The sequence below is a fragment of the Coturnix japonica genome, chromosome 7 (genome assembly GCF_054131305.1).
Source record: "Coturnix japonica strain WE chromosome 7, WE-NBRP24, whole genome shotgun sequence".
Taxonomy (NCBI): Eukaryota; Metazoa; Chordata; class Aves; order Galliformes; family Phasianidae; genus Coturnix; species Coturnix japonica.
Genome location: NC_140669.1, coordinates 28005183 through 28024905, shown reverse-complemented (window position 1 = coordinate 28024905; position 19723 = coordinate 28005183). Strand labels below are relative to the sequence as shown.

At 37.5% G+C, this 19723-nt stretch overlaps 1 protein-coding gene across 7 annotated transcripts in view; it reads left to right on the top strand.

Moving 5' to 3' along the window:
* LOC107316441 (uncharacterized) overlaps positions 1–19723 on the top strand; it is a 297655-nt gene that overhangs the window by 195767 nt on the left and 82165 nt on the right. For 6 of the 7 annotated variants that reach the window (XR_004307962.2, XR_014948400.1, XR_014948399.1 and 3 more), the window contains one exon: positions 6308–6437. The gene's annotated coding sequence lies outside the window, so the exon portion shown is untranslated. Of the gene's footprint in view, positions 1–4619; positions 4730–6307; positions 6438–19723 lie in introns of those variants that run through there. The other variant, XR_014948402.1, reaches the window with a different exon arrangement.

The window sequence follows — 19723 nt, the reverse complement described above, 5'->3', positions numbered from 1 at the left end:
CTGCCTTCATTATTTGAGGGTAGTTCTATAACAAATGTATGTTAATAAATGAACAAAAATGAGCAAAATGAACAAAAAACGCACAAAAATCTCAGTGCTTCATTTACTGTTTCCTGAAGGACTGAAGTGGGCTTCATGTAGCTCAAACTTCAAATAACTTTTTCCCTTTTGTTTGTATTTTGTTTCCTGAAGTATCATAAATAGTGGTGCCATGTTTTAATAGTTCACTGTACTGTTATTCTTTGAGAGCTGGTACAAAAATGTAACAGTGAGGAATTGCAAATAAATTTTAGTTAAGTAAAATTGTGCAACTTCTGTCAGAGTAGCCCCAAAATTGCAGAACTGAATCTTTCAAACAGGAGTATTTTTTTGGTATTCCTATACAAAACAAGTGTATCACGGCAATGTTACTTTGGAAGGAAGCGAACATTGCCACAGTAGATGTTTCCAAAAGGCACCATAACTCCTCTGTGTATAATGCAGCTGATAGAATTAATTTCTCTATGATTTCTATGATCTGTAAAGTAGAACATAAATTGATTTCAGTGCCATAGTTTTCTATTGACAGGCAGTAGAGGAGGGTTCACATATTACCTAAAACTCCAGTAACATGGAAATGTTTAACATTGTAACACAAGGTTATATAGCTATTGATTTTTCTAAAAGATATGAAAAGCTGGCAATTTAAGTATTTAGCAACTGAATGCTGTAGAGCAAGAAGTATTGAGGTGGAACTTCTTTTATAGTGAACTTATGTCCATTTTATGAAGGCTTCTCTGAAAGTACTGTCTCCTATTTTATGCGAGCACTGGGAGGCAGTTGGGTGGTGTTTCGGCAGCGTTATTGCGCTCTTTGTATCAGCTGTAGTTTCCCTGTATATAAACGTGAGGCATCACTTTCAGAACAACCTACACATTTAGTTGGAAACAGACTGATGAACTGATTTGGTTTAAGGCAGAGGGGGGTAGGGTTGCAAAGGGGAATCTGCATTTTAATGTCGCTTCTAAATTTAGTTGCTGCACAGCTGAGGCTGCAGTGTGCCACTTTATTACTTATTTTATATAGATAATTCTGAATGTTCTGATTATTTTTGCCATTTGAAAATAATTATATTAAATACCCTAATCATTAAATAATTCTAAGCCTTTATTTTAGCTCTAATTTAGATCCTTTATGTTGGGATTATAGGCTGTCACTTCTCAGAGGATCAGAATTGGAACATTTTTTGGGGGTTATTAATTTTTTCTCTAGGATAGACATCTCCTCAAGAGTACTTTTATCTTCCATCGAATAGTGGAATGAATTAAAAATAAAAAAAGTATTGGAATAAATTACAGAAATAGAGCTATTGTGTGGTTGCCAGTCACAAGGTCATTGCTAGTTAAGGACCTGGTAGATAAATGAATAGGAATTAAATGAAGTAGCATACTTGATTAGTTCTTTCAAAAAAAATTCCAGACAGCAACAGCAGCCAAACTGATTTGTTATTGCAGTGGTACAGTTTCAGGTGTCAGGCAGAGCAGCTGACTGCCCTTCTTTCAGAACATTCTCCCTGTGCCCAGTCTTTCACTGCTCAAGCTAAAACTATCTACTTCTTATCTTGCTCTGACTCATTGCAGGGAGCATAAGGTCAGAAACCAGCACAGCAAAGGGAACTGAAAGGCTGGGAATGAAGCTTGGGGGGTGGGGAGATGACTACTGCTTAGAGACAGTGGTCTCCCTGTGACTCTTTAATACACACTCTCTCTCCTGTATCAGCTCCTTAGGTGTATCTAAGAAAAGCTGTGAGCTCACACCACTCGTAGCAACGAGAAGGTGAAGCCAGATGTTCTTGAGGAATTTTTCCCCAGTTGTGACCTTGATTAGTTAAACCAGTTTAATCTGGTAATTTATTTCCCATGAACATCAGCTCACTGATAATTCAATGGAAACCTTGAGGCAGCTGTTGAGAGAAAATAAAGGAAGGGTAAAGTAGCTGGTTTATTCTTCCTTTTCCTACCCTCAACTCTCCTGCACCCTAGAACATAGGACACTATAGTATTTGCCTTCATAGGCTGCTTTGCAATGCGTTGGTAGATTTGATTTTTAGAAGGAAAATAAAAATAAATAAATAGTGTTGCTGACTTGTGGCAGCTGGAACTCTGCCTTTGGAACTGGGAATAACTGCCCTGAAATGAAGTGGATGCGCCAGTCTGAGTGTTGCTTGAGAGGGAGGAGAAGCAGAACAGAAGACAGGAATGCCAGGAAAACCATAAGAACGAATGAACAGTAGGACAAAAAACAATTGGTAGCTATTCCTTTGCAATTCAGTTGCTACAAAGTCTGTGCAGGTTCTCTGAGATGCACAATGGGTACTACAGAAATATTATCAGTGCTCACCTTGAGCCTAGTGTTTCATTTATCATGAATCAGTCAATTTATGTCTGTAATAGTGTTTGAAAGTCAGGTGAAAATACACATAAGTGAAACTGATGTGGTGAGGGGAGCTGAGAGGCTGTTCAAGGGCTCCTCTCTTTCTCTTAAACCCAGCAGCTCCTTGCTGTGCACCCCAACTCCCGTAGCACTCATGGTCCCATCTCTCACAGATTTATGGTTGTCCTCTACACTTAGCTAGAGAACTGAAATATGACCTTTGTCTAAACTCAAAGCTAAGTTTAGAGTTGTAGTAATGCTTTGAAGAACATTAATTTTGAGCTCAAAGAAAATGTGATTTTCAGGAGATGCTGTGCTGTCTTGTGCTGCTTTATCAGCTCTGATCATCAACTGATACTTTCCTTAGCAAGGCAAAAGAAAGTCTATTCTAATGACTTCTGTTGTATAGATTGTGCTGACTCAGTGATTGAACCAACTAAGTTAATTTGAGAGGGACATTAAATTGGGTTGAATTTAAGGGATTTTAGTCTTCTAAGCCTCCAGCCCCTCAGGCCTCACACAAAATGAAGCACATAATCAGCTTTCAGTAAGTACTCGTTCCCATTAATCATAAACTATAGGCAAAGTTGGAGCTTACAAATTTAGGTCTCTTACTGTTGTTTCATGTTAACGACTATTATCTCGTCTTCCTATTGTATACAACTTCAACAACTGTGTTAGCACAGATGGTGAAAATCCCTAGCAGAAAAGTAATCAGCATTTGTGAACATGACGCATTCAAAGTAAATGGCAGAGGAGGGAAAATGCATTGCTTTGGAAATTAGAAAGAAGATTAAACTATAATAATGCATGTAAACACATCCTGGGAAGCAGGCTGCAGCTTTGTTTTTGACACAACTCAAACTTCAGTGTATGTAACCTTCTGCTGAATTTATTGACAAGACAAGGAAGCAAGCTACATTAAAATTGGAGAGCAATGGGTTGAATATCAATAATGTATAATGTTGTGGTTTTGTTTCCTAAAGCCTATTATAGATTAAGCCGTTCTGTGAAGAAAATAGGATGCACTCTACAGATTTTATTATCATATTTTAACTGAAACAGAGCTAAACATTTGACCTATTCACAAGCATGATAAACGTGCATTCTCTATTAACTGGAGGACCAACAGCCTTAGATTTAACCTCACTATGTACTGCCGATTACTTGATTTGGAAACAATAGACTAAGCATCATTCATAAACCTGTCATACAGTTTATGGGAGTGCAGCACTGAGGTTTAAACAGCACATCAGCCGCTTTGCTTCTCATGATAAACTAAGCAACTTGCAGCCAATTACAAGGCCTATACTGCAAAGAACATTCCTGAGTGACCAAGTTAAATCAGGATAACCTCTGGCTTCTTAGTTGCTTAATTCTGTTAGGCACCACATAAATTTAATGCTAAAACTTGACTCATGCTCTAATTAAATCCTAAAGCTAAAACTCTTTGTAAAGAAAAGGCTTTTTCCTCTACATTCCCTATGATGTGCTCCTAGTTCTTCTGGAAAAAGACCTGTTGCCTTGAGTGCTGGCTAGTTGAGATGTGGAAATTCTTGGTGGTTGTTGGTCTGGAGAAAGCAGGCAGCAAGGAGGCGAAGAAGGAGTGGTTCTTCCCCAGGATGTAGCATTAAATCCAAGGAGTTCAAGTTTTGCTTGATAAACAGCGAGGCAACCCTAGAAGCATCCACTTAATTTTCTTCCAGCATTTATCACTGCTTGTTTGTGGTGATAACAGATGGAAGATAATGCACAAGTGTGTTTGTTAGGTGAGCATAAACCATTTCTTACATGGGCTCTTTGCAGCTCTGCACAGGACAGGTGGTTGCCTGATGGCAAGTTGTCATGTTGTGCACCTTAATGAGAGCCTTGGAGCTTAGGGAGTGTGATAACTCTTAACTTGAGAAATAGCACAGCAGGGGAGGGTATTTTCATATGAAGAGGTGAACTTCGTTGTGGATACATGCTTCAGATCTTTCATGCTTGTATTTGTGAATTAATGGAAAAGCTTCTTGCACTTCTTCCCTTCTCCCCTATCCTGCTAGCTGATGAGAAAAACATCAATATAGCTTCCAATTTCTGGGTAAAGACATTAAGGATTATAGTTGAACTTAAAAACTACAGAGAGTTCCGTGTTTATGCGAGGATATTGAATTCCGTTTGGAATTTCAGAATTACTGATGTTGGCAGGGACTTCTGGACATCACCAGAACCCCCTGTGTGATGTCATGCATCACCCCCCTGTGATGCAAGGGCATCTAGAATGGTTGGCTAGGCAGATTTTGAAAATCCCCAAGGAAGAGACTTCACAGCCTTTGTGAGTAATGTTTTCCAGTGCTCTGGCACTGCACTTCTTTCTTGCTCATACATATGTAATTATATCTTAGTATTAATAGTTAGTATATATATTTTAGCATGTGTGTGTATGTATTGAAGGAGATTAGCATGGTTCTATATACTAAAGACGGTGTGAACGCTTGATCTTTTTGAAGTTGCACCTAAAACTTATTTGACGCTCGTGACTTTTCCTGCCAGTAAATGGGAAAATCTTGTCCCTTTGTAGGAGAAAGAGGTCTGGAAAGAATAGTTCATCAATGCTCCTTTGCTGGTACATCAGGCTTCAGCTTTTCTCCAATGTTTTATGTATTGCGTATAGATGTTTTCTTTAAATTATTGAGAAATGGCATTTGACATGCTCATGCTATTTTTATACCATTGATGCTTTTTCATGTCCACAAATATTTGGTCAAGAGGAGATAATTTGTCTGGTGGGATTTTGTCTTTTTTTTCCCCAGTTTTTGTGAAGTGTCACTGAAGGGTGCTTGATGAGTGAAAATAAATTGACTGGTTTTTGATCATCTTGAGAACATAAGCTTAAGGCACAGTTTGTCATCAGTATTCAATGCCCCATCTTCTCCCACAAGATTCCTTAGTAGATGCATCATCTATTTTGTAGCTACATCTGGAAATTTCACAGGACTGTCTTTCCAGTCTCTTAGGTGCTTTCCCATTTCTGAAGTGCTTAAATTGCAATATATCACTGTGAAAGAATTAATAGGCATACAAATGGTAGATTTAAGATGCCTTTAGGAATTTTGGTGGCAAATAGTTTTATAGGAAATGCTCCCTTCTCTTACTTTTTTAAATGCTATGTCAACATTCAGATGACTATTGTTTTCAATAAAATGAAGAATAAGTTTTCTAATACAGTGCACTGCAAAATGACAATTTTAAATATTAAAGAAAAAAGAATATATGACTTTTTGCTCTGATGAATGTTAAGCTCAAGTCCTACTCTGTTACTGTTAAATAGAGTCACTGGATTTTGTTATTAAATCAAAGCTAGTACCCTCTTGGCAATTCAACATCAGAAACTTTATTTCCAGAATGTTTGATATATCTTAATCTTACCTCCCAGGTATAGAAAGGAAATATCCAGGCTATGAGACTGTTGCAGCAGTCTCTTTCTCTCTCAGCTGATTCACTTATGTACCTTCACATGTATGTGAAGAGAAGCTGTTTTTTTTTTTTTCTCACTGCTGTACTTGAAATGGGCTGAGTCTCACAGTTAGTGAGTAGCTGTTTTCCAACTTGATGTTTTTCCCCCATATGGTTTTACACCTTTTCGTACTGTTGTTTTGCCTCCTGAATTCAGGAGGTGCTAGCTGTCACGGTCAGAGCAGTCTCACCTCTCCCTGTAGTTTTACCTTTCTGCCTTGCTTAGCTCTCTCAAGTTCCTCACGAGTCTATTTTTTACAACTTAGCACTAGTCTCATGTATCCAAGACAAGTTTGCACTGTTGAGCTGTATAAAAATTAACCTTTACTCCTGGCAGGAGGTTTACAAAAAGTTGTGGTAAAGATGATGCAGGCTCTGTTTATCTGTTTGTTTTCAGATATGGAAGATTTGAACTGCTGCTCCTTCGCTTCTTGATGTAGATCTCTCCTCAAGCACTGTGTGTGACTCTTCCCCTTAAAACTTGGAGCACTGCATAAATTCTGCTGGTCAGACAGTGATTTCAAAAGGTAAGACAGCTATTTTGGTCGGAAAGTTTAAGTGTTCTCTGAAGTTTTTATGTGCTGCCTGTTGTTGCCATTTTAAAAAACTCTTATAAATCTTATTAACTGGAGCTCTTTAAGATCACCTGTGCTGAGGGAACATCATGGAGCTGCATCGGAGATGTTCAGGCTGGGTGTGAGGATAGGGTTATGCACCATATGCACAACTCCATAATTGTGTTAGAGCTGCAGCACCTCTTCCTTGAAGACAGGCTAAAGGAGCTGGACTTGCACAGTCTGGAGAAGGCTACATGGAGATCTCATTATAGCCTTCCAGTATTTAAAGAGTTTATAAGCAGGAGGGAAATCAACTTTTTTACATGGGTAGATAGAGATAGGACAAGGGGGAATGTTTTTAAACTGAGTGCAAGATTTAGATTTGTTTTCACGAGGAAATTCTTCACTGAGAGGGTGGTCAAGTGCTGGCACAGGTTGACCAGAGTGTCTGATGGTGCTCCATCCATGGATGTGTTTAGGGGCAGGTTGGATGGTGCCCTGCACAACCTAGGATCTAGTGCTTGATCTAGCAGTTGGTAAGCTGCCTGTAGCCAGGGGTTGGAACGTGATGATCCTTGAGGTCCATTCCAACCTAAGCTATTCTGTGATTCTATGTTGACACAATGACTTTGGAACTTAATAAATAAAAGCTCATGCAGCAAAAGTTGAAGGCGGGAGTAAAGGATGTAACCTTGACTTCCACTTCAGCATTGTGTGTTGATCGCAGTTATTGTAGCTCTGAAATTCTCCAGATGCTTTTAATGAGAGCTATTAATTCTACTTTGTTTAATGACATTAATTGTACAGTACAGGACACAAATGGCTTGCCCTCAGAGAGAAGATTCATGCCTTGTATGAATCAGTATAAAATTCTTTCTGCAACTGTTCCTTCTTTACTTATTAGTAACTGTATAGAACACACCAGCAAACATAACATATTGTGCTAGTATCTCACAACTGTTATTTGTGAATGGGTATCAAGCCATCAAGCTTGATTAATGTGAAGCTAAAGTTATTTTACATTACTAATACATCCTATGGATTTTTTTTCTTGGGTTCTTTTACCTGTTCAAGGGATACAAAATATATAGAAAAGAATATTTATTCCCCCTCTCCTTCCCCTTATAGAATTTGTAACCAACATTTGTGATGAGGAGCTAACAGTCCCTTAAGACATATTTTGGAAGCATTATATCTTTTGATCATGCAAGAAAGATATTTTTTTTTTTCCCCTCCCTCATACTGGATAAGAACATACTTAGCCTTAGTGCCATGCAGCAGATATTGTTTCACCTTTCTGGTCAGGGATGCATGCCTACCAATAGAAGAGTTGGTCAGAAGCTCTTAAATCCATAATGTGCCTACCCATTCTTGAGAAAGTCCAAAAAGAATGTTTGCCTTGTAAAATGCAATCCTTGTACAAAGTGCTTCTGGGAAGACTGTCAGACTTCACAAGCTAGTTAAGAATGACAAGAGGTGAAGTACTGTGCTGCTGGGTTTTGATGGAACCATTTCCAGCTGCTCAAGAAAAGAAGCCAGGCATTACATCGAACTTCCAGATAAAACTGACATAACTGCTTTCTTGAATCCCAAGAGAAACATTTAATTGGAAACATAGATTAACTTTTTTCCTTTTTTTTCTCCATTAGAGAGCAATATTTTTTCTGTGTTATTAGGTAGTCAGTGCAGCTTGATCAAAGAGAAATTTAATGTCTTTCAGGTGCATTTGATTGGCCTCTACTTGGTTTTAGAAGTGTTGCGTGTAATTTGGATAGTCACTGTAACGGGAGCACACAGCATTTGTAGAAGCATGTTTTTCATATAAGTGCTGGTCTGTTTTCACATATTTCATTCCTTCTTCACATCTGGGAATAAGCTGGAAGGGAGGTCTGGCTGATCAAAACAAAATAACATTTAGAAATGGATTTTTCTGGATTTTTTTGCTGATTATTTTGATTTTTTTTTAAAATATAAAATTAGAAAATGTTTTTTTTTAAGTGAATTTCTTCCTCTTGAAGCAGTATTTTGAACTTTTTTTCTTAAATCATAAATAAATGCAAGACAATAAAAGATAAAACAAGATACACAGGAAAAGGCTGTGTTGCCTTCCACCCTTTTCACCAACAACTACTTATGGTTCAGATGGGATTTAAATGAAGAATTGAGTTCTCACTTTGAAGAAACTGAGACATACCCAATTTCCAAAGACACCAAAGACACTTAATTCATCCTTTAGAGTTGAGCTATTTTAGACTAGGGAAAAATGAATTTTTTTTAATCTATCCTAATGAACCTGTTCTAACCCCTTGGGTTTTTTCCATAAGAAATGTAAATATTCACTTAGTTAGGCAGAATGAATTAATGAATTAGTGATTATGGAAATGGAGCCCTCGCAGTATGTCCCCAGCAAGTGAGACCTTAAGATTCAGTCTTAAGGATCCTGTGGGTATTCAGTACTTATCCAGAGGGGATAAATCAAAACAGATATCACTGAGAGTATTTGTCACCAGAATAAGATATGGAAATGAGCACTGTCCTCGCAGATTCTTCAGATGATTTAAAGGTTCTGGGAATAGTATCTGAAGACAAAAATACTTTGGATTTTGGTTAATAAGAGGAGAAGAGTTGCTTTATCTTTTTCTCTTCAAGATTTTTTTCCTTTTTTCTCCTATTTTGGGAACTGAATCACCAGAAATGGTGAGTTGTCAAGGTACTGAATAGCAAGCAACATCTTTAGTTTTAAAGGTATGTATCAGAGCAAAGAACAGAGCACAGTTAGAAGTTACAAGTGTAATGAGTTGTGCTTGAGAATGTATACCTGTGGGCAATGTCTTTTGCTTCTGTTTAGATAAACACAAGGAAAATTAGGTTTGGTGTTTGTGGAACTGTCTCGCTGTCAGAGTTGCACTCAATATACTAAACAAAAAAAATAAACCATGAGAAGCAATATTGAAGGGAACTCCTTATCTATAGATTCTGGAGTGGGCTAGGTGGTGAATCTCATGCTAATGGTGAGGGATGACTGGAGACTTTGGACTGAAGATATTAACATAGCTGCATAATGCAACCATTTAATTCTTGCCTGATCTAGAACAGATAATTTTATTTCTTCTTCTTCATTTTTTTTTCCAAAATTATTTAAAAAAAAAAAAAAAAAAAGGAACTGTAAGGGTGTTTTTCACTTATATGGCATATTTCAGGTCAGATGTGAACTAGGCTGATGTACTACTGAGAGGGTGAGTGAAGAGAGTGAAATAGCCAAAACTAAGCACGTAAGGAAAACAAAACATTGTAATTGTCAACCCTTTCAGGAAATTTGAGTTGAGAGGAGGCTGAACAGTCTGTTGGCCTATGGCTAGTTGTTTAAGATGCTCAACTAGTGAATCTTTGAAATCAGCATTAGTGTGAAGCTGACTCTAAAGTGCTTGGTAGTATTTCCGGTCTTACTGTGTAATCTTAATAAGATCTTGTTTCAAACACTTGGATTTAATAGTCTCATGCAGGGGATGTGAAAGGCTGGCTTCAAATTTGATGTGACCTCCTCTAAAGGATATGACATAGTGATATCATTGAGCCTTCAGTGAAATTACGTTAAATGCCTATTGGTTCCTGTGGTGAGCTTAGCCATATAGAGGTGAGGCAGCAAATCATCTGGGTAATTCCAAATACACTGTAACTTTTACTCTCTGAAAAGCTCCCTGAGGAGCTATTATTGAATTCAGAAGCTACATCCAAAGAGTATTTAATCATAATTGCATTACAGCAAAAAAATACTCTCGAATGTGTTGTTTCTGATACTCTGATAATGTGTTTTAGCCTTGTTCTATAGATTTTTATCTATTTTATCTATGCCGATACCATTGTTTACTGGATATGTTGGTAGAGCAGGTGTGCTTGTATGTTTGTTGTTTTTTATTTGATTCCTGTCCCTTACTGAAGAGATGGCAGTTGATTAGCAGATGATTACGACTGTGCACTGTGGGCAGCGGATTTCCTTCCTCAGATGCTTAACTGAAATCAACCACTTTATGTAGGCTAGGAGAGTTTCTTTTCCTTCTCTGCTCATTCGTTAATTTGAGGGTGAAAGACAATGGATGGATTTTTACAAAGGCACATATAAGTCCTGCACTGGAAAAGCTGATGCAGTCTATCTGGTTTCCAGCTCTTTAGAAAGGTTTTTGAGAATGGCATCTCTCTCAAAGAAAAAAACTTTGCTTAGTGCAAGTCCCACTTAAGAAGGTTTCTTATAAGCTAAGGACTCAAATGTTGCAATATTTTGGCTCTCACAGTGGCAGCACCAGCTTTATAGAGCTACAGAGACTCACTGATGAGGCATTCTAGCTTCAACTACAAGCAATGCTATACACACAGGCTCTTATCTTGATGAAGGAATTCAACCACCCCATGTCTGCTAGACAAGGAGGCTAGAACTAGGTGATCTTTGAGGTTTCTTCCAAACCAAGTCATTCTGTGATTCTTTGCTGTTCCCTTGCACGTTAGTGAAAAACACCTATCAGCCTTCAGGGGAGTAAAAATTTTGTTCATTTTTTAATCTATCTTTAATATGGTTTGTATTTATTCTGTCATGGTTAGAAATCCTCTGCTTTCTTTGTACGTCTTTGTGGCAAGAGTCTCGCTATCAAACCTGACCATGACCTGAGTTAGAGCTGTAGAAGGAAGCAGGAATACTCTTCTGGAGGTGGTTTCTTCTCACTGTTAACTTGTGTAGGTATTTAATGATTGTTTCAGATAGCTTTGTAAAGACAAAAACTGTGCATCACTGAAAGGCAAAACAACTATTTTCAGTAGAAAGAAGAAGTCCAGTTAGATTTTCTCTCTTCTTGATTATAATTAATACACGAGGCAAGAGAAATTTAACAACATTGCGTAAATATAGCCTTTTAGCAACTAGTCACATTTAACGAGAGGATAACATGAAAAAATCTCTGTGACATGAAGAAAAATGTCCAGCCCATTTAAAATGTCCTGTAAAAACAGCCTAGACAAATACAATTAGATGAAGTAGAATTGAATTCATATATTTAGAGTGGTCACAGTGGTTGTGGGATGAATTGGTTTCGTTTTTGTATTGTTTTTGTTGTTACTGTTGCATGCCAAGTATGGCAGTTTTCTTGGACTGTTGAAATACTGCCTCTCCATATCAGCAATCTTGATTGTTGTGTTAACGATGGAAGAGAAGTTCAGCCAAAGCTGGGATAATCATTTCTTTCTCGAATCACTTATTTTGTTGCTTCCTATTGTTATGTGGCAAATCATCTGTCATGCTGAAATTACATGGGTGTAAATAATTCCCTGTGCCAAGATATCTTGTTTCTATACGAGCCAGCTGCTGGAAAACTGTAAAGACTCCCATTAGCTTATTAGTTAGAGCTCCCAAATTCAGACTCCGAAGGGTGGCTACCTTTCAGTTAGGGAAGGGAACTGGATCAGCAAAAAATGCATTATTCTGAGTTTCACCACAGCTAATAGTTCACACACATCTTCTGTTTTATGATTACATTTAACTGCTAGAATTCTTATGTGTAGTCTTAAGCACACTGCGTACAGAATTATGAAACAGGAAGATCTGAACATGTTAAAGCTTCATGGTAGTATATTGCCTGTTCTCCAAAAGTAGCCCTTATGTTTGAAATAAATTTATGTTTTAAACAGGCTAATATTTGATAGGGAGTTATTCACCTGTCTCTGACCTAAACACAGCAGGGAGGATGGAGTTAAGAAAGGCCAAGAGAGCTCTTCATCACGATAACTTTCACCATTTCAATTATCTAAATTAGCTTCCATCACAAATTTCCTCAGAATAGGATTTCTGAGTTAATGTCTGTGCTTGAAACTGATGGCAGCAGCAAAATTATTCTGTGAAAATGAGGGGAAAAATGAAGAACTATTTGTTTATACCTTAAGGCTTTGCAACCTCCTGTGAGAAATTAAGTACTATTCAGATAAGAGAGCTATTTAATCATTCTTATCGGCTGCCTTTTTTTCTCCCAAATGTGGTTAGCAGCTTGAGGTCACTGTCTGATTGCTTTTTTTTCCCTCCCGAAATAGTATGAATGTGAATAAAGAGACCAAAAACACTTGTAGAGTTAGGACATAAAGAAAGCTTACATTAATTTGTATTGTTTGGTTCACAGGAATAGGGAAAAATTGTTTCTGTATTCCTGTGGTAACACTGATTCCTTTAAAAGAGATGGATATGCCAAAATATTTATAGCTGTTGTTCAGAATGAGACTAGAATCACTGATATTTCTTTATCTTCTACCAAATCCTTGATGTTTATTTTTATGGAGTGCTCTCAATCAATATTTAGCATATCTGGATGTGTGTATTTTTCTTTTATTTATTTATTTATTGCTGTTCACGTTGTTAACTGAAACAAAAGCCATAAAATCATTTAAACCCTTATTAAACTTCCAGACAGAAATTTGCTAAGAAATTCTATGTAATTATTGTGTGTGGGTGTATATGTATGTAAGCATACGTCTTGAACTTCTTGAGATGGATGCAATTGCTGGTGGAGTGGTCCTTAAACCAGGAAGAATTTCAAATCTCCATCATAACTCTCTGAGTTAGTTACCATGGCGATTTCTATCACTGTTTTAAGGGACAAGATTTCTATGGAAACAATTTTTGTGCAGCCTCCTATTCTGTGTGTTCTTTGTCATCCCCTTCCTTAATATTTCAGTCCATTGGCTGGATGTGATCAAGGGAAGGTGATTGCTCTCTGGTGACTTGTTGGGTTGTTGGTTGTTTTGCTTTTTTTTATTATTGTCTTTTAAAGACACAGGTGTTTTTAGGTGATGGTGAGAGTACACAGTGTTGTGTATACTTCATAGATTCCTTCAATTAAAGGTGACTGGCTGGGATTCTGGAAGGGCAACTGTAAGTATCAAAGGAGCAAATGTACTGAGCTTCAACTCACTGCTCTAACTGTTCTGCTAGCAGGAAGAATAATTTAGTGTCTAAATGAGCACACTTAGAGTATTCTCTGGGATGCAATATCAATTCTGATAACAGGGCAGCTCATGATGCTCTTTAAAATCTTTTACTTCTTCCTAGAAGTAGAATCGGTCTCTCTCCACGAATGGAATGTGATTAAAAGAAGGAGAAATTATGTGATGTTCTTGGGAAGGATAACAGTGGGAGTAACATGTGGAGTAATCAATTCAGTTACAGTTCACGTTGGTGCAGTCTGTTCTGAACAATCAGCAGAACCACACAAGTGTTACCAGAGCTCTTGGAGCTCCATGGGAGCAGTAGTTTCAATTTTTGTCTTGTTTTCTAAACTGGAAACAACTCAATCTGCTGATAGCTGAAGATATAATTGGGTTATAACAAGGTATGTGAAAACAGTCTCTACAAGAATTGATTGTTTAAAATTTTTATTAGTGCAGACAGTATAATGCAATTGTTCCTAGTTCTACTGCAACTGTCAGTTGATATTGACTCTTGAGATCATGCTGTTCATCTCCTTTTGGTGGTTTTATCTAATAGTCACTCTTAAAGAGCTCTGCCTGGCCAACACAAACAGGTTGAGGCCTGGAAAACATGGTCTTGGTGTTATTCTTCCCAGGTTTCATATTTCTTATGGAATGCTTCAAAAAGTTACTACCTGGTGGATAAATGGATTTCATCCATTTTGTCTTTTTCTTCACTGTGTTCTTACTCTTCCTTTCGTCTCCTTTTGTTTCATTGTCTTATTCCTCAGATCCCAATCAGATAAAATAAAACCTTTACTCTTTAGCCCCTTATTGTCTTGTTTCCCAAGTATTTTTTGTTATTGGTATACTGAAATGTCACCCCAAAATGAAACCCATCATATTAAACTTTGAACAGATTTTAAAAATTGTTATATAGCCTTGTTTTGCTGAAGCCAAATCAAATCTAGACAAAGAGGGTAATCAAAAAGAAAGCTGAAGAAATGCATAATCTACTCTGCTTTTTCCAAACAACCATTTGAAATCAGTTTCTTTGCTTGTCGTCAATGTTAACAAACTTGGAATAGCTGTGATTATCCCCTAGTGAAGCTGTGCTGACTAGAACTACTGTTTGTTTGGGGTTTTTGTTTTACACAGTCATAGATTTCTAGAGGAAAAGAGAGGAAGATAAATTTCTTACAGTTTTTGAGGCTGATTATGACTAGGTTGCATATAGACAGATAAAGTTACAGGAAGCGATGTCCAAAAGTTGGCTAAAATAGGTACGTATCACTTTGCCTACCGATGGCAGCCCTCTGAAGCTTGCCCAATGATGTTCGCTTTTCTCATTTGGTAAATTTAGTCTTCAAAACTGCTGGCACGCTTTGATGTGTTACGTGTTATTGTTAAGATGATTTGTTGAGGGCAAAGATCTTTCCTGAAATAGTCGCATATCATTTTCTCCCACCTTGCCATTCAACTTGCTATGAGTAATAGTGAAGTTTAACATTCATGGCAAGAATTTGTTTTGAGGGTTTGTGAACTTGCTCTTTCATAAGCAAATTGTTTTGTCCAGTACTTCTTGTTTTGTTGTGCTTTTTTGGGGGGGTAAGGGGTTCCAAGTGGTTTTCAGGTCTTTCTAATCAGTGATCGGATTCTGTTAGAGACTTGCTGCGTTAAGTACAAGGTGATTGCTCTTCAGCTATTTTTCCTTGTTCACTTTAACAGTAAAGGCCTTGAAGCTTATTCTAGGTTCTGCCAAGCGACACATACCGTATAGATCAAATTGCAATAGTGTTGTCTGAAGAAATTCCTTCTGCAGCCTTTCTTCTTTCACATTTAATAGCCAAGGTGAGATGTGAGGAGAGAGGAGACTGAAGATTTGCATTGCAGGCTTGGTTTTTGTTGGCCTCTGAAAGTTAGGGTCAGGACCTTGAAGTTATTGCTAGTATTAGTATGGTAAATAAAAGGAAGGTTGTATGAGACCTACATCTGATACATTCAGTGAGCTTTACAGACTAAGGATCAAGAGACCACTGAGCTGGTGCAGTCACTGGAAGAGGCTGCATGAGCCAGTAACCTGCAGAACACTGATGTGTAGGTAGGCAACATGCTTCCAAACCACTCCTTTTTGTAAGCTGTTTAGTAAGACTAATCACCAGTTCTTGTTGGATGGACCAAGACACCATGACAGTAATTACTGCTTCTAAGTATTTTATTGTACAGTGTTTAGGGCAGAGCATGTACTGCAGAGCATGTTTCAAGTGGCATGCTCACAAGGTGGATGAAAAGGTAGCTTCTTGAGAAAATGGGAAAAGTATGCTTAGACACTGAAAACATCAATATTGGAGTAAACAGCAAATTAATTCCAGCCTCTTGTAACCTGAAACAGTAGCTCTCTATAGATAAAAGCAGTAGCTCCCTGGAAAGAAAGAAAGCTAGAAATACCATAAAATGTATGCATGACATTTGTGGGCGTTTTTTGTTTTTTGTTTTTGTTTTGTTTTTTGTTTTGTCCTATATATCTTTCTGAACACACCCACATGAGAGGAAGAGGAATTTCCTCATTACTTGGTGGGGCTGTTCCGGGCTTTCAGGTAGAAATATGACTGACCTTCAGTAGTCAGGCAGCTTGCAGTGTCCTCATATACTTAGAGCTTTTAGTTCACCCACATAAATACTGTCTCATTTGGTAGGTAGTTGTTGTAGGGTTTTTTGCCTTAAATTTGTTATCATTGTATTATGTTTATATTAGCATCTTGTTTAGCTACTTGCACTATTCGGTTTGATTTCTGGTTTAAGTACTCTTTTTAGAGAGAATTGCCGTGGCTGTTCAGGGTCGGTCAGTATGACTGCTGCAGGACAGGTGCTTTACTCAGGCATCAGAGTGATGTTCAGAAAACATTGCTTGGTTTTTAGGAATCCATTCGTGTCACTGTTGTAAATAATGTGCATCACGTTATTGAGTAAGGAGACATTTCTGGTAAAAGCCATCCAGCAGAAGCCAGAAGAAATAATTCATTCTCATTGTGGAACATCTATTCTTAATGTATTCTTAATTAATAAGCATACTACATGTTTATATTTTTTTGCCCTCTTAATTTACATAACTGGAAGTGTTATTACCATCCTTAAATCTAAGTTTTGTTTGAGGCCTTTTTTTTTAAACTGTATCGTAGACTAAAGGTTATCAGCTACAAGAATGTCTTTTGTTTTATCAGTGCTAACTTTTGGTGATTGTGTTGTTCTGAGGTTTGTAACAAGTGTCGATTTGCCAGCATGAAACCATGGCGGTTATTTTAAGCTCCTTAAAAATGTTCTGAGAATACACATTTTGTGACTCGTGAATGATGATCTGACATCATCAGAAAACTTGGTTTTATATCCCCATGTTTAATCCGTTAAAAGCAGGGATGTTTGTTATTGTTGTGAAGTTTTCGTTATATTCAGTAATCTCAGAAAGGCAGTGCATGCATGCATGTAAGAACTGTAGATAAGCGGTTTTCCCTTTCCCTGGTAGACTAAGCAGAGTTAGTTGTTTGCATAATCTTCAAAGTAGTCAGCAGTGACTCGCTTGGGGATTAAAGGCCATCACTTGTATATTAGTGAAAATCATGCTACATAAAGATGAGCGCTCCATGGCAGGCATGCTGTAAGTGGCTATGTTCATGTATTTATAAAACAAACCTGATTTTGTCCTTCCTGGTCGTTCTGCACAAAGTGAAGCTCTTAATCAGTATCAGATTAGGAGAAGTATGGTGTAATCTAGAAGGCAGATGATGTAAATTTTATGGGGGTAAAAGCGTCACCTGTGACCAAGAGCAAGCATTTAAGAAGTAGGATGGATTGTCTAGTGCAGATGGGTCAGGTTGTGTTACTGTTATTGGTATCCAGATGCAGGAGAAAAGTGCTTTATTCTACGTGTTTGCAAACATATTAATTAAAAGATAATTTAGTCCACAGGAAATGTTGTTGAATTTTAAGTAACCCATAGTAAGTATTCTTAAATCCCAGCTAGCCGTTTGTGTTAGCTGACCCAAAATATGTCTTGTCCTAGTATGGTGGTGAGGAGTAGACCAAATTGTTGAGATGTAATTATTCCTTTATTTTATGACTCAACTGTATTTTGTGATAATGTAATTCATTCATGAAAGCGGTGTTGCAAGTTCTATGTTACGTCTTTCAGATAAATGGCAAAACTGAGGAGGAGCTTTGGGTGCATAGGCATGTAGGGGAAGCCCTGTCATGGGCGTTTCCGTCTTATCATGGTGCCCTGTGTTTGATCTGTTGTGTTTCTGCAGTGTGATGGGGAGTGAAGCTAAGAGTGGCTGAGCATAGTGCGCCCCTGATGCTTCTAGACAGAGACTGACCATCCTTTAAAACTACAACATAAAAATTAATGTGTCTCAGAGCAGTTCCCATAAGCTGTCCTGTTGGCAGGATTTTGTTCTGCTGTTTGTTTACTTCTATTGCTGTCTCACACATCCTGCCATAGAGTGATGGTTCTAGAAGCTGAGTAGATTTGGAAAAACGTAACAAGATGCACATTTTTCCTCATAAAAGTAGCTGTTTGTTCTTTTATGTTAACAGACAAGGTATTATTCATAACAAGAGTAAATTTAGTACAAGGTGTCATCTTTTCAGAATGTTAAATGAGGAGACTGACTCCAGAGTCAGTGTTAGCACTGCAGCTGCCAACAAACTCAGCAGGGGTGCCAACTAACCTCACTATAGCTTTAGATCTAAACAGTGTGAGAAAATGCATCCTGAAATTTCACTGTTGTCTTTCTGCTTTCTGACTTAGCCATAAATATAACCTAAAGCTTCGTATGGAGGATAAGTATCAGAAATAGAAGTATTTTGTCCAAAACTGGAAGGCAGAAACAAGAAAAAATCCATCTTTTTACTGTTATCTGAAATGTCATTCATTTAAAAGAGCAATACAATTTATTTAAATATAACTTCACTGAGGTGGGATGAATACCGACCTTTTCTGATGGTGGTGCTTCCCTTCCTCCCTGCCCACAGGCTCTAATGGTCACCATGCTTTGATCCTGTAGTACTAAATGAGTTCTTATATCAGTCAGTACCCAAATCATCTAGTGGAATTCTCAGTCATTTGGACTGTTTGTGTTTGGTAAATGTTGTCCTGATAACTGGGATGGTCAGATAGGCTTATTTTGTATGCAGCATGATGTGAAGATTTCTGCACCAGGAACTCATTTATTAATTCTCCATAAATATGGTTCTATTACTGTCTTGCTGTGTTTATTTTCATACGCATTCTAATAATATTTTTAACATTTCCATTAGTTTGTTCAGTTTTACTTATCACATTTGTTTTAATTTCCAATTCTTTTCCTTTTTAATTAATCATTAATTAATCATTAATTTAATTAATTATTAACACAATTTCAAGTAAAATTTTAGTAAAAGTCACATTTTATCAAGGAAAGAAATGCACAGAAGTGATTTATACTTCTTCAACACCACTTTAGTCGCTGCATATAAGATATCATTGAGAGAAAGCCAGTAGTTGTCTGGAACTTAAAGTAACAAGAATTTATTTTTAATATATACTGTATTTCAATAAAGCATTTTAATGAGGAGATTCAATTAGAGACACTGATCTTATGAGTTGATATTGAAAAGCCTGAATAAAAACTACCAAAAAACCCCCTCTGTTCTTCAAAGGCAACTGAAACTTTTAAAACAAAGATTGCATGTCCAGATCGTGGCCAAAGCTGCAGCTTTGATTCTATGCATTACCTTTCAAAAGAGTCTGGAACCAGAACAGAGGCACTTTCTTTTTTTCCTATTGAAATAATAGGATGGCAAACGTGCCCCAAAGTAAATGCAAGCTGTAACTGTTTGATAGCACCAGCTTTTTTACTGTGCTTCTTTATAAATAATTCCTCTCTGAATGTTGTCATGATTTACCCCCTGTTCTGCAAGTCTGAAGTAAAAGGAAAAGAGCAGCTCAGAGGCGTGCAGTAAATGCTGCCATCCCAGAGTGATCCTGGGTGTGAGATAATCAGATGTCCTGATTTGCCAATTATGGATAGACATATCAGTTGGGATATAATTGTTTTATATGTTGGCAGTACTGGCAAGAACACTTTTCATTCAGGTACAACCATATCAAAATGGTTCTTTAATCTTAATCTAGATGACAGAATTTGTGTAGAAAGATACACCAGATCTTAAGGCTGCAAAATATGCATTTTTCTCTCCAAGGATGATACTTTCATGGTACATAAATTGCAGCGAGGACTTGAGCAGCCCTAAGGCTGGTATGTTTGGTGCTCACGTTAACC